The 13251-nt window shown below is 40.2% G+C and overlaps 1 protein-coding gene across 1 annotated transcript in view; it reads left to right on the forward strand.

The window, feature by feature from the left end:
- Window positions 1–13251, forward strand: part of LOC124362172 (F-actin-monooxygenase Mical) — a 194167-nt gene that overhangs the window by 21811 nt on the left and 159105 nt on the right. The window contains exon 2 of the mRNA XM_046816485.1: window positions 5046–5128. The gene's annotated coding sequence lies outside the window, so the exon portion shown is untranslated. The remainder of the gene's footprint in view (window positions 1–5045; window positions 5129–13251) is intronic.

Genomic DNA, 13251 nt, shown 5'->3' on the forward strand with positions numbered 1-13251 from the left:
TCCCAGGATACCTGTTGTCTGTCGTTCTGGCTCCAAGTGGACACTGTAATGTTCATGTAGCAAGTGTATAGGCTAGGTTCTGGTATTAAAGCTCCCAGGATACCTGTTGTCTGTCGTTCTGGCTCCAAGTGGACACTTGTGATGTTCATGTAGCAAGTGTATAGGCTAGGTTCTGGTATTAAAGCTCCCAGGATACCTGTTGTCTGTCGTTCTGGCTGCAAGTGGATACTTTGATGTTCATGTAGCAAGTGTATAGGCTAGGTTCTGGTATTAAAGCTCCCAGGATACCTGTTGTCTGTCGTTCTGGCTCCAAGTGGACACTTGTGATGTTCATGTAGCAAGTGTATCGGCTACGTTTCTGGTATTAAAGCTCCCAGGATACCTGTTGTCTGTCGTTCTGGCTCCAAGTGGACGCTGTGATGTTCATGTAGCAAGTGTATAGGCTAGGTTCTGGTATTAAAGCTCCCAGGATACCTGTTGTCTGTCGTTCTGGCTCCAAGTGGACACTTGTGATGTTCATGTAGCAAGTGTATAGGCTAGGTTCTGGTATTAAAGCTCCCAGGATACCTGTTGTCTGTCGTTCTGGCTCCAAGTGGACACTTGTGATGTTCATGTAGCAAGTGTATAGGCTAGGTTCTGGTATTAAAGCTCCCAGGATACCTGTTGTCTGTCGTTCTGGCTCCAAGTGGACACTTGTGATGTTCATGTAGCAAGTGTATAGGCTAGGTTCTGGTATTAAAGCTCCCAGGATACCTGTTGTCTGTCGTTCTGGCTCCAAGTGGACACTTGTGATGTTCATGTAGCAAGTGTATAGGCTAGGTTCTGGTATTAAAGCTCCCAGGATACCTGTTGTCTGTCGTTCTGGCTCCAAGTGGACACTGTGATGTTCATGTAGCAAGTGTATAGGCTACGTTTCTGGTATTAAAGCTCCCAGGATACCTGTTGTCTGTCGTTCTGGCTCCAAGTGGACACTGTGATGTTCATGTAGCAAGTGTATAGGCTAGGTTCTGGTATTAAAGCTCCCAGGATACCTGTTGTCTGTCGTTCTGGCTCCAAGTGGACACTTGTGATGTTCATGTAGCAAGTGTATAGGCTAGGTTCTGGTATTAAAGCTCCCAGGATACCTGTTGTCTGTCGTTCTGGCTCCAAGTGGACACTGTGATGTTCATGTAGCAAGTGTATAGGCTAGGTTCTGGTATTAAAGCTCCCAGGATACCTGTTGTCTGTCGTTCTGGCTCCAAGTGGACACTGTGATGTTCAGGTAGCAAGTGTATAGGCTGCCAGATCAAATGCTGTCTGTCGCCAAGTGAACACGTTTTCTGTTCACAGTTCACGTTGTTCAAGTTGTTAGTGTACTCCCTGCTCAGCATCCAGACTATTAGCGTGCTTGGTGTCTGTGCTAATATGAAGTAAGGAATCCATAATATGTCCAAGGTTACCAACATGTTAAGGTAGATGGCGTCCAGGCTACAAGCTTATAGGCTTCTTGCTGTCCGGCATTCGGAGCCAATTTGTATTACACATCCTGGATTTCCTTGAAATCGACAGAGAAGTCTGTCCTAAGAAAGAAAGCGATTGTCAGCCGTACTAAGTTTCGTGGGGGTCGAAATGGAAGGTATCAAAAAGGTTTAAAATATAAAATGATAATTTTTTCCCATATCATATTTTTCTTAGTTTTAGACACTTAAATAACGACCATCAGACACGAAACTACATGAATAGTCAGCGTCGGCTAACCTTATACAGATCTTTAAAGAGGTAACTTTCAGTCTCTTTATCTAGATATTTGACGGTAATATGACTATTATTTTTATGTCTGACAATGTATCAAGCTAGGAAAAATATTTGGAAAATATCATTTCATATTTTTAACCCTTTCAATAACTCTACATTTCGACCTCCATACAACACTACCACGGCTGACAACAGTTTTTTCTTTAGGAAAAATTCCTGTATTGATGAAAAAAAAATCGGATTGTATGCCTGTCTGTACAGGATGAACACCCTGTACAGTACAAATTGGCTCTAGGCTCCTGAAATACACAATGCTGGCCACACAGTTTTTAGTCTGGCTATGATAAACTTAATTGAGTAATTTAGTCGATTAAGGGTTCATCTGATACTGGTTTTATAAACCAATTAAGGTACCTTGGGAGCCGCGAGTATTATATTAGAATTATCAAAGTTTTTACCCAATCGTCATTGGGTTGGATGGAATCTGTAGATTTCGAAATAAGTAATTTAAACATTTACCTACAATTGTGAAGTCTGTCAGAACACAATGCTTTTTATTAACTTTATATATCTTTTGAGCATGATAAATGAAATATGGAGCAGTGTGAGATCGTTTGGTTTGGTCATTACTTATTTGATGATTATATAACCCGGATTCACAAAACTGAGAATTTGTATAAACAAGTGAGGCGGGAAGACGTGACAAAACAACGCTCCAACATTACATCACTGACAGTTGCACCTTCCTTCTCGCCACATCAACACTGTTTTTGTTCTCCGGTTATTTATATGTGATGACTTAATCCCTTCCACCACTCGACCGACCCGCTCTTTTCGCTGTTCTCATATTTTTCAGTCAAATCTATTCTGGGACTGGAGTGCTACGCGAATACCAACTAAAATAACCCTTGGTCGGAATTTCCTGACAGTGCTAACCGTGAAATATGGATTATGGTATAAATTTTGTAGTTTAAAACTCGACAGAAACGCCTCGGTGTCCAAAGTTTTCGTTTTATTACAGAACTTTGTTGTCTACATTGAACAGTTCTTAAAATTGCATCTGTGTAATATCTTGGAAAACGGTCGGAATAAATATCGAGCGAATGTGGTTTTGTGTGCATGGACTAAGCTGGTAGTGCTTATAATTTAACTGACTATAATTATTGGCTATATTGTAATTTCGCAGTTTAAGTATTATTCATACAAGGCACCGATCTGTTGAAATAATTTATTGAATAATAACAACTCTGTCACTGATGACGCTCTGCAATCTGGTATATTTTCTAGATTCCAGATCTGCTTTTTATTCTCTATATTCCGTTGTTAAAATTAAAGCTAATTGTGTATTTTTTCAAAGTTTGAGACCTCCGACGTTGTAGACGGTGTAGAAAAGGTACGGTTTCTGTTAAATGAACAAATTATGTTTGAAGGCTATCTCCGCGCGTTTCCTTCCTAATAACAACGTTACTTTTTAATTTATCATAACGCTGATGCTCTTAAATTACGTAATTCCTTGAAAATGGGTATATTTTAGAAATATCTGGGTTCATGTTTTGCAGATATGATTTTAACAATTTATTTGTCGTTAAAAAATATTACAATGCCTCGTGAAACGAATGAGAGTCGAATTTGTTTGCATATGAACGAGTTTCCTTGTGTATCCATGAAGGTTTATGTGCGTTGTGCACTTGGGAGCTGAACAGGTCTACAGCCACTAGGAAGTACGGCAAGGTCCTGGCAGACTCTCGGCCTTGTCTGAGAGACCAAAACCTCGCCAACATTGCGTGACGCGGCGCGGCGGCGCGCAGCTCTATCTCTAGTGACGCAACTATTGTTAATATAACTAATCCAAGAATTCATTTAACTTTTGTAATCTCCATGGAATTGTTTGATAAGTTCTTCATATGTTTATTTCGAACAAAAACACTTTATACTACTGAAATTTCAGATTTTAGCATTGAATTATTAGTTACAAGAAAGAAATTATAAAAGATTTCACACTACGTATATTGAAACATGTTATATGATATGCGTCTCACTACAGACATTATGTAAAAACAGTTGGCAAAGGAGTTCATGAGGAGAAGAAAGTTAGGAGGGAGTAAAAGAGAGATGTTTTTAGTTATTCTTTTCATTTCATAGTAGATAGAGCAATTTATCGAAGAAAGAATCCAAAAATAATGAAAAGAGACTTTGATGGTTGACACTTTCAAAAATCAAGTTATTTAGTCAAACTATTGATTTTCAGCTACGAATCTTGAGTTGAGTTGTACTGGCGGATATTTATTATTCACACAGCTCATGTTCAGAGGTTCTTTCTTGTGTAGCAGACGGAATTCAACAAGAAATACTGTTTCTTTTTCTTTGCTCGAGAATGAGTAAACCAAATATGCTCCAGGATTCTCATTGAAACCACGTGTTGAGATTGTAGTGCTTGTATTTTTGTTTATTATTTTGGAGTTATTTTAATAATTAACAGTTATTATAACGTGGGACAAAGTTTATACGTTTTAATTTGTTCGTGAGCGCAAAATATGATCTAATTAAAAGAATGGAACCTCTAAACAGGCATTTAGTCTCCAGATGCAGTAATCATTTCCTTAAAAAAAAAAAAACTATTTAGAATTAACCATCCTAATTGTTATCAGAGTGTTGGCGAAGCCCCATCACTCGTTGGGCTGGAAACATTTCATTTCAGTCTGTCTGTCTGTCAGCACGGAATCTCTAAAACGAACTGACTTGTAGGCTTGAAATTATGCATGAAGCTTCAATTCTATATGAGGAACACTTGAGTTCGCTTATTAGAGCATTAGCGAATATTTTTACACTGGTCTCATGAGTAACCATGTTGGTAACGAGAAAATAGCAGAACAAATAGGCTAAATATGTAATTATAATCACTATATTCATAAGAGATTTTAGACATGTCTTTTACTATTATTCATAGACTAAAAGAGAAAAAAAAAATATCAACACATGAAGTCTGACACGTGTCATAAAAACTGTGATTATTGATTATTTTATATATTATATATAAATTTTAACAACTTACCCATTTACGATTGGGAATATTTGTAAAAAACAACACGTATGGTAGCTCATTTGTGAGAAGTGAAAATCCAACGTTATTAATTAATTAGGTAAGTTTTGTATTATTTTTTTATATTAAACAGTGTAGTATTTAGAAATGATTTATTAACGTGGAACCAAATTGTTTCTTTTCTATCTTTTACTTTATTCGTTTCCCACCATATCGTCAGATTGTGTTAGACCTCCATCCAGCTTCTATTTGACGTATTGTTGTGTTGCAGTGGTGAAGCAGACCGATCGCTCCCGCCATGCCCAGTCGTGACCACCGCAAGGCTCAGTTCTCGTACCGTCTATTTAGTCTCAGGTACAGGTACAGTGCAGTTGCTAATTTAGTATCTTTGTTTACTGATAACATACCCATGTCTCCACTTCACCCAACCGCAAAACTTAGTTCTCGTACCATCTTGTCTCAGGCAAAGGTACAGTGCAGTTGCTAATTCAGTATCTTTGTTTACTGATAACATACCCATGTCTCAACTTCACTCCACCGCAAAACTCAGTTCTCGTACCATCTTGTCTCAGGCAAAGGTACAGTGCAGTTGCTAATTCAGTATCTTTGTTTACTGATAATATACCCATGTCTCAACTTCACTCCACCGCAAAACTCAGTTCTCAACTCAGTTCTCGTACCATCTTGTCTCAGGCAAAGGTACAGTGCAGTTGCTAATTCAGTATCTTTGTTTACTGATAACATACCCATGTCTCAACTTCACTCCACCGCAAAACTCAGTTTCTCGTACCATCTTGTCTCAGGCAAAGGTACAGTGCAGTTGCTAATTCAGTATCTTTGTTTACTGATAACATACCCATGTCTCAACTTCACTCCACCGCAAAACTCAGTTCTCGTACCATCTTGTCTCAGGCAAAGGTACAGTGCAGTTGCTAATTCAGTATCTTTGTTTACTGATAACATACCCATGTCTCAACTTCACTCCACCGCAAAACTCAGTTCTCGTACCATCTTGTCTCAGGTACAGGTACAGTGCAGTTGCTAATTCAGTATCTTTGTTTACTGATAACATACCCATGTCTCAACTTCACTCCACCGCAAAACTCAGTTCTCGTACCATCTTGTCTCAGGCAAAGGTACAGTGCAGTTGCTAATTCAGTATCTTTGTTTACTGATAACATACCCATGTCTCAACTTCACTCCACCGCAAAACTCAGTTTTCGTACCATCTAGTCTCAGGCACAGGTACAGTGCAGTTACTAATTCAGTATCTTTGTTTACTGATAACATACCCATGTCTCAACTTCACTCCACCGCAAAACTCAGTTCTAGCTCACAGTAAAACATATACAATTAGAGCAGAGAGTGTGAGGTGAGACGGTCGAGTGATAAGTGGCAGTGCACGCTCCTCACATCTGTAATTGCAGTGAAAGGTTCAGTGGCCCCTCCTGTTTGTTCGTGTGTTGGTACCAGTACAATCGGACAGGTTACAGTCATACAGTTCGTTAATATACTGTTAGCCCACAGTAAAACATATACAATTAGAGCAGAGTGTGTGAGGTGAGACGGTCGAGTGATAAGTGGCAGTGCACGCTCCTCACATCTGTAATTGCAGTGAAAGGTTCAGTGGCCCCTCCTGTTTGTTCGTGTGTTGGTACCAGTACAATGGGACAGGTTACAGTCATACAGTTCGTTAATATACTGTTAGCCCACAGTAAAACATATACAATTAGAGCAGAGTGTGTGAGGTGAGACGGTCGAGTGATAAGTGGCAGTGCACGCTCCTCACATCTGTAATTGCAGTGAAAGGTTCAGTGGCCCCTCCTGTTTGTTCGTGTGTTGGTACCAGTACAATCGGACAGGTTACAGTCATACAGTTCGTTAATATACTGTTAGCCCACAGTAAAACATATACAATTAGAGCAGAGTGTGTGAGGTGAGACGGTCGAGTGATAAGTGGCAGTGCACGCTCCTCACATCTGTAATTGCAGTGAAAGGTTCAGTGGCCCCTCCTGTTTGTTCGTGTGTTGGTACCAGTACAATCGGACAGGTTACAGTCATACAGTTCGTTAATATACTGTTAGCCCACAGTAAAACATATACAATTAGAGCAGAGTGTGTGAGGTGAGACGGTCGAGTGATAAGTGGCAGTGCACGCTCCTCACATCTGTAATTGCAGTGAAAGGTTCAGTGGCCCCTCCTGTTTGTTCGTGTGTTGGTACCAGTACAATGGGACAGGTTACAGTCATACAGTTCGTTAATATACTGTTAGCCCACAGTAAAACATATACAATTAGAGCAGAGTGTGTGAGGTGAGACGGTCGAGTGATAAGTGGCAGTGCACGCTCCTCACATCTGTAATTGCAGTGAAAGGTTCAGTGGCCCCTCCTGTTTGTTCGTGTGTTGGTACCAGTACAAATGGGACAGGTTACAGTCATACAGTTCGTTAATATACTGTTAGCCCACAGTAAAACATATACAATTAGAGCAGAGTGTGTGAGGTGAGACGGTCGAGTGATAAGTGGCAGTGCACGCTCCTCACATCTGTAATTGCAGTGAAAGGTTCAGTGGCCCCTCCTGTTTGTTCGTGTGTTGGTACCAGTACAATCGGACAGGTTACAGTCATACAGTTCGTTAATATACTGTTAGCCCACAGTAAAACATATACAATTAGAGCAGAGTGTGTGAGGTGAGACGGTCGAGTGATAAGTGGCAGTGCACGCTCCTCACATCTGTAATTGCAGTGAAAGGTTCAGTGGCCCCTCCTGTTTGTTCGTGTGTTGGTACCAGTACAATCGGACAGGTTACAGTCATACAGTTCGTTAATATACTGTTAGCCCACAGTAAAACATATACAATTAGAGCAGAGTGTGTGAGGTGAGACGGTCGAGTGATAAGTGGCAGTGCACGCTCCTCACATCTGTAATTGCAGTGAAAGGTTCAGTGGCCCCTCCTGTTTGTTCGTGTGTTGGTACCAGTACAATCGGACAGGTTACAGTCATACAGTTCGTTAATATACTGTTAGCCCACAGTAAAACATATACAATTAGAGCAGAGTGTGTGAGGTGAGACGGTCGAGTGATAAGTGGCAGTGCACGCTCCTCACATCTGTAATTGCAGTGAAAGGTTCAGTGGCCCCTCCTGTTTGTTCGTGTGTTGGTACCAGTACAATCGGACAGGTTACAGTCATACAGTTCGTTAATATACTGTTAGCCCACAGTAAAACATATACAATTAGAGCAGAGTGTGTGAGGTGAGACGGTCGAGTGATAAGTGGCAGTGCACGCTCCTCACATCTGTAATTGCAGTGAAAGGTTCAGTGGCCCCTCCTGTTTGTTCGTGTGTTGGTACCAGTACAATGGGACAGGTTACAGTCATACAGTTCGTTAATATACTGTTAGCCCACAGTAAAACATATACAATTAGAGCAGAGTGTGTGAGGTGAGACGGTCGAGTGATAAGTGGCAGTGCACGCTCCTCACATCTGTAATTGCAGTGAAAGGTTCAGTGGCCCCTCCTGTTTGTTCGTGTGTTGGTACCAGTACAATCGGACAGTTTACAGTCATACAGTTCGTTAATATACTGTTAGCCCACAGTAAAACATATACAATTATAGCAGAGTGTGTGAGGTGAGACGGTCGAGTGATAAGTGGCAGTGCACGCTCCTCACATCTGTAATTGCAGTGAAAGGTTCAGTGGCCCCTCCTGTTTGTTCGTGTGTTGGTACCAGTACAATCGGACAGGTTACAGTCATACAGTTCGTTAATATACTGTTAGCCCACAGTAAAACATATACAATTAAAGCAGAGTGTGTGAGGTGAGACGGTCGAGTGATAAGTGGGAGTGCAGTAGTCCCCTACGGTTTGTTCTCGTGTTGGTATCTGCGGAGTCGGAGAATTGTCTGTTGTTCTGATAAATATTGCATTTGTTCTATTAGTTGTTGTTTAAAATGGGGTTTTTCCTTAGATAATTATTATAAAAATATTATTAACTATTTTATATAAATGTTCATGTAAACTACTTCCATGTTATATACTTAATCAAGTATCAATCTTGAAGTGAGATATCTTTCCGCTTAATCATGTCATTCGTTACAGATATTCGTTTTGATATTTCCAGCTTTGAAATGGATGATTGTAGTGAAAGATGTTTTAAAACATAATCTGAAACTGCATGGATGTACGAGGAATAAGACTTGAGGCCAGTAACGAATTTAGGATGATACTCGCTACTGGCCATACAATGAGCGTGCGTGCTCTTTAGTCTCTCAGAAAGGTAGCTCTAGTTAGATTAAAATATATCCATGTACATGTTTAAAGTAGAATATGAAAACGAGATGTATGTTGGACTTTTTTAGCTGTTGTGTCAACGTATCATGTCCATTACAAATGAAAAATATAGAGGAGCCATACATTTTTTTGATACCCGATACAGAATTTAGTGAATGTCAGGCAAATCGCTAAACTGCTGGTGTCCAGTTTTCAATGTCATATTTAATCCCTTTGCCATTGTTGTGTCTGGTATGGGTTATTACTGGTAAACTACCAATAAATTACGACCCGTTACCAATGTCGTATTTCCTCCCTTCACTGTTCAATGTGGACAACTCTGCAAGACTGATTTTGAGCAACATGTGCTCAGTGATCATGATTCCAATGAGCGTACATCGATGTTGCTGGTATTGGTAAACTGCTGATACTCATGTATTGATGTAGACTGAAAGTTGCTGGAGTACAGGACAACACGACGTGTTGACGGTCACGTGCGGCGGCAGTAGGCAGTGTGCAGGCAGACAATAGTCGTATCGGACGTGGCTAAGTGTGAAAATAATGGCAGCTCACACTGATCTGTGTCTTGGTGCATCTCGAGATCATTAGAGTGAGTGGCCGGAAGCGGCGCGGCGGAAGCTCGTGTTATGACGGCGCAGCGAGAGAAGTGATGTCCGATGTCCACGTCGCTCGCCTCTGGCCGTGGACCGCAGTACCGCTCTCTCCGGTGATTGGAGGAAAGTGAGCCGCTTTCTGTCCCTGCACTCCGGCTTTCATTCACACACTCTGCACTTCTTTTTTAGTCTTCCGACCGACATTAGCACGGCCGGTTTCTGGCTCTACAGATATCCGAATGGATGGAAATCGTGGCCTTCTTGATCGGAGCATGCGTTCCAGATAACTATTTCCGATTCGGGTTTCTCCTATAATAAAAAAAAACTAAAATTGTGATTTCAGGTAAACTAGGTCTTTGGGTGAAAAGTGATTCTTTCCCATCGGCAATTAACAGTAAAAAACAACGTGCATTGTAGGGTGGCTTGGAAGGAGTATAATTAAACGTGAAGATGTTTACAAGTTAACTTATGTTGTCTTTTAGCTTGTAAATCACTATCAGAATGACAAAAGATCAGCCAATGTCTAACAAAAAACCTTTGGTTTTTGGGAAAGCGTGAAATTGGGTGTTTTGTTTACTTTAGTGTAACGTAACATAGAATACGCTTATTTAATTGTCTTAATCCAATAGATTAATCCGTAGAAAAATATTTTCTGGAGCCGTACAGTGTCACTTATTAAACCTTTCCGTTCAGACTTAACATAAGAACATGACTTTTTTCGTTTTTAATGATTTCTAGGGCATAGATAGTAAGTCTTTTGTTAGTTAAATGTTGGATAACATCATAATATTGTAATCAATCATCACCTAATCCAAGAGTAAACTGGACAATGTGGGCGAATTATGAATTATATGCATGAAGGGCGTATTAAAATATTATTACTTTTAAGTTTTCTTCTGGTATTGAACATACCAGCATATATTATACTAGCTCCTATGTTGTTAGATTTAATTATTAATTTTAACAAAATACAATACAATAATAATTGAATATTATTAAATTATTATGTGAGTGTTTGCTTGTATTAAAATATTTAGTGTTCCACATTTTACATATACAGGTATGTACCTTTAACAGTAAAAGTATATTATTCTTAAAAATAAGAATACAGTGTAGTGAAGTAATAAACTCCCGGTGAAGGGCCGGAAGCGGTTTTGAAGATTCGGGAGATTGGTTGACGGTGTGCGTGTTAACGACGGTAAAAGTGGCTAACTGACGATTCCAGCATTTCAATGAGAATCCTCCCTGACTCCCCAAGTCACGTTGAGTGGGCGATAACATCAGAACCAGAGAATACATCTCCAAGTACCTGGGATTTAGTTAAATAAGTGATCACGATATCCTTGGATCGGCATGTTTACTGAGTCATCAGCTCAGTTTGGCTGGTGTAGTACCGCCTGTTGTACTGTCGAAGCAATTGCCTTGTCGCACTCTACTCAAGATACCTGGTGTAAGTATATAAGTAGATGATGTGCCCGGCATGTTTGCTGAGTCTCCAGCTCAGTTTGGCCGGTGTAGTACCGCCTGTTGTACTGTCGAAGCAATTGTCTTGTCGCATCAAGATACCTGGTGTAAGTAAATAAGTAGATGATGTGCCCGACATGTTTGCTGAGTCTCCAGCTCAGTTTGGCCGGTGTAGTACCGCCTGTTGTACTGTCGAAGCAATTGTCTTGTCGCACTCTACTCAAGATACCTGGTGTAAGTAAATAAGTAGATGATGTGCCCGACATGTTTGCTGAGTCTCCAGCTCAGTTTGGCCGGTGTAGTACCGCCTGTTGTACTGTCGAAGCAATTGTCTTGTCGCATCAAGATACCTGGTGTAAGTAAATAAGTAGATGATGTGCCCGACATGTTTACTGAGTCATCAGCTCAGTTTGGCCGGTGTAGTACCGCCTGTTGTACTGTCGAAGCAATTGTCTTGTCGCATCAAGATACCTGGTGTAAGTAAATAAGTAGATGATGTGCCCGACATGTTTACTGAGTCATCAGCTCAGTTTGGCCGGTGTAGTACCGCCTGTTGTACTGTCGAAGCAATTGCCTTGTCGCACTCTACTCAAGATACCTGGTGTAAGTATATAAGTAGATGATGTGCCCGGCATGTTTGCTGAGTCTCCAGCTCAGTTTGGCCGGTGTAGTACCGCCTGTTGTACTGTCGAAGCAATTGTCTTGTCGCATCAAGATACCTGGTGTAAGTAAATAAGTAGATGATGTGCCCGACATGTTTGCTGAGTCTCCAGCTCAGTTTGGCCGGTGTAGTACCGCCTGTTGTACTGTCGAAGCAATTGTCTTGTCGCATCAAGATACCTGGTGTAAGTAAATAAGTAGATGATGTGCCCGACATGTTTGCTGAGTCTCCAGCTCAGTTTGGCCGGTGTAGTACCGCCTGTTGTACTGTCGAAGCAATTGTCTTGTCGCATCAAGATACCTGGTGTAAGTAAATAAGTAGATGATGTGCCCGACATGTTTGCTGAGTCTCCAGCTCAGTTTGGCCGGTGTAGTACCGCCTGTTGTACTGTCGAAGCAATTGTCTTGTCGCATCAAGAGCACTTCACATAATAGCTACGGCGCGCCCCCGCGACAAGCTACGCGAGTATTGTCCTTGCACCGCCTCCACGACACTTGCTGGCCTAGTTCTCAATTTTGTTGTTTTGGTGGTTTTCGAGTGACCGAAAGGTTCAGTTTCGACTGGTTTCCTCCATAGAAATGTGTTCAAGGTTTGAACTGTTTTTGTAATCGACTCCAGCTTCATGGTTTCTTCGTAATAAAATTATACCAACTTTTTTCGGCGATTTCGGTGGTTTGAGACTTTCCAGTCACATGTCAATTTTGTGAGTTTCAGTGGTGGGTGTGAAAATTCTTGAAGTTTCTTAGAAGGACCAAATATTCTATGTTTATCAGCGCGCTCAGCTCTATACTGTTCATCAGGGAATAACGGTTGACTAGACCATTTGTATGAAATGTTATGTACTTACATTTATATATTTGTAATTACAATTTTATAATTTTCAATACATATGTGTAAAACTGAAAAGTGCGAACAATTTATGTTTTTATATTATGTCGTGAATCCTACATAATATTTTTCTAGAATGTAGGTAAAATTCGAGTTTAACGTTAAAAAGAGATTTGCTAATAAAAACATATAATTTTGTTACGAAAAGAACAGTTTTGAACACAAATGACTGTATTATTTAACAAACAACTGAATAAAGTTTTGTAAGTCTCTAGTTTAACCTATGATACTAAAGAGAGTTTATAATTCTATGGGAAGGAACCTTTACTGAGTGCAGGTATTATTACATGAAAAGGTGATGAATTTGGCTAAAGTATTCGTAGTGTAAATTGTGCTGGCCCCAAAGACCCGAGGTAGAAGTTTGATTGTACTAACACGGCTTTATATTTGGTTTATTTCCTCCCTCTCTGAATACTTAATTTAAAAATATTTTCTTTTTAAGAGATTTATAAATGCTGACATTTCTCATCCATCGTGTCGCAATAACAATATGTACTTAAGATTAAAGCTTTTATTTATTGTTGAAACGAAGCAAAGAAAATTACTAATGTTCGTATTAAAGACCTTATAATGTCACAAGTC

This window comes from Homalodisca vitripennis, chromosome 1 (genome assembly GCF_021130785.1).
Source record: "Homalodisca vitripennis isolate AUS2020 chromosome 1, UT_GWSS_2.1, whole genome shotgun sequence".
NCBI classification, from domain to species: Eukaryota; Metazoa; Arthropoda; class Insecta; order Hemiptera; family Cicadellidae; genus Homalodisca; species Homalodisca vitripennis.